Raw genomic sequence first — 2,650 nt, 5'->3', positions numbered from 1 at the left:
CAGATGGTTCTCGAAATCTCCAGAACAGGTGCGAAACTTCCCGCTTGTCAGTGTCATATTTGACAGTAAATGGGGCCCAAATGGGGCTCCCATTTGCTGAAATACCATGAATTTTCGATCCCCCATTCCAAACGTGAGTACCCCAGGCCATTTCCGTTACAACATATATATAGAATATGTTAATAAACTGGCAAAATGTTATAAAACATATGTAGACAATAAAGAAGTAGAAAATAACTATTTATTTTAAATTAAATACATATCTCTATTATGCGGACACCTCCCATATCCATAACCGGACATTTTTTGTGGAACCGTGATTGTTCGCTTATCGGAGCTTTCACTGTACACATCAATTCGAGGTTATTATGACAACAAAGAACAATTTCTCGTTGACAATTTGACATTCCAAAAAAAAGGGATCCGACATTCAACGAATCCTACTGAATTAACCGTTTATCATTATCTATTTTATTGTTACTTTCTCTATTTTCCATGGCTACCGGAGTTTTTCACAACTACGAAGCAACAGGTAAAAAAGGTATAAAAATCCTTATACAGTTTTGAACAATATATTAATCCAAAGTTAAAAATGCTCTTGCATTATTCATTTCCCTTTAACAACTTAATACCAATGGTAACTTACTTGAAGTAATTAACATCCGTTTAAATAGTTTACTACACTAATAATTACGTTACGTACTTGCTCGTTTTGTTTTTTTTGGGCGAAAGTATTGCTTCTTCTCTGTGCGAGATAAATCCATGTGTTCAAGCAGCACATTCATCGGTTTGCAAACAAATGGCTTCCTTACATTATGTCCATCATCTGCATGGCGCCTTAGTTGCTTTGTAGAAAATATTTGCGATTTAATTGTATTTGATCTTTTTCTTCTCTCATAATTAATTGCATGTTTACAATCAATCTCGGATGCAAAGTTTTCTTTTTCTGGCCTAATTATTGCATTATCTGTACAAATTTGACAGGCGCTTTTCGAAACTGCTACGCTCACGCCTGACGAAAACGGAGTTCCTAGACAGTTATAAGACTTAGCACTATTATAGTCTTCACTGCACAAACCTTGAGGTTTATCGAGCAGCTCATGAGAAGTTGGTCGTAACCTGAGATTACTCAAGAATCGGTCTTGGGTCAAAGGCTTCTGCTTTACTAATATATCAACTAATGGAATCACTAACTGCAGGCCGTTCTTTTTCTTGTGTAAAGTCTTCCGATCCTGTGAACCAACATTTCTTCTCAGGTAATATCTTTGTCTAATTGATGTTGAAAATCCAGTATCCGCATGAGATGTCTTGTAAGACTTTGACAAAGCTTTATTTTTTATATCATGCGAGTTAATTGACGACTGTTTAAAATATTCACAACACTTGTGCACCAAAAATTTTAAAATCTTCATCATGCATTTTTCTTCAGCTTTCAGCAGCTGGAACATTTCCTGATCCGAAAGCCACCACTGGGGCTTTGCAATCTGATTGAGGCTTAAGGCATTACATAACCCCAATAGTCCTTTTGGAGTTGCATACGCAGCGTTTGAACCATACAACGCTAATTCCACAACACACTGCTCCAATTTCTCGCGACTAATTTTATCAATCTCGGCTTTCGGAAAATAACCATGAACTATTTTTGCAAATACCGACTTATTCTTTGACGCCATTATCAACTCTGATTTTATTTTCGCTATACCACGAACGAACGAACAATGACTCAAGCCCGACGTGTGACAAGTGGACTGTCAGCTGTCTAGGAGGAGCCACTTATAACAAACTTGTGGGAACCAGGAACAACAGGCATCTACCTTACCGACTGCGCTCGGTACGAGGGTCGCCGCTTTGACAGATAGCAATGAAAAGGAACTTCCTTTAGACCTGTGACGCGGAAGGTGGACTCGACTCAGATTACCGCCCATATAGCTACATGTAAGGATGTCAGGTAGGTACTTAAAAGACGAATTGAGGTAGAGAAAAAAGGAAATCGGCGGAACTATGCGAAGAGCTAAACGAAAACATCTGGGGATACGCCTATAGGTTAGTCAAGAGGAGCCTAAATTGCGAACAACCTTTCCGATTCTGGCATCAAACACGGGCACCAACCGACAAAATAATCCTAAACAGATACGCGCATTTTTTTTTTTTTTTTGGTTTGCCCGGCGGCTGGAGGAATAAAAATCTTCGCGAAGACACCCAGTGTTCCGAACCCTGGGAAGTGTTGGATTCTTACCAACTAAAAAACCCCCTTTTTGGTACTACGAGTTTTCGGGAGTTATCCTTTAAAACTTGTAGTCCTCTCTAAGAATTTGTCAGCTCCGGCATCCGTATGCCATAGCATCGCATTCTCTCCATGCTAGCTGCTTGCTAGCATGGGCATCTTATGAATTTACACCTTACTTCTATGTGCATGCTAATTGTTACCACAGATTACAGAGTACGGTTGTGATCTGTGATTACTACTATACATAACCACACTTACAGCTTACGCCGTTTGCTACCTGTTGCCCTATTGGGCTAGTTGGTGTCTGGGCCTTTTTTTCCTGGGTCCCAGATCTTCAGGTGTGTAATTTACAAGATTTCGTAGCTCTTCGTTGGAGTGCCTTCCAGCTTTCTCGAAGTCTTCAGCCGCTTTCCTTGTGAGAAA

This window comes from Dendroctonus ponderosae, unplaced genomic scaffold, assembly GCF_020466585.1.
Source record: "Dendroctonus ponderosae isolate FM_Combo_2020 unplaced genomic scaffold, Dpon_F_20191213v2 Dpon_F_20191213_7, whole genome shotgun sequence".
Taxonomy (NCBI): Eukaryota; Metazoa; Arthropoda; class Insecta; order Coleoptera; family Curculionidae; genus Dendroctonus; species Dendroctonus ponderosae.
The sequence above is the reverse complement of the archived record's forward strand: the minus strand, read 5'-3'. Positions refer to the sequence as shown.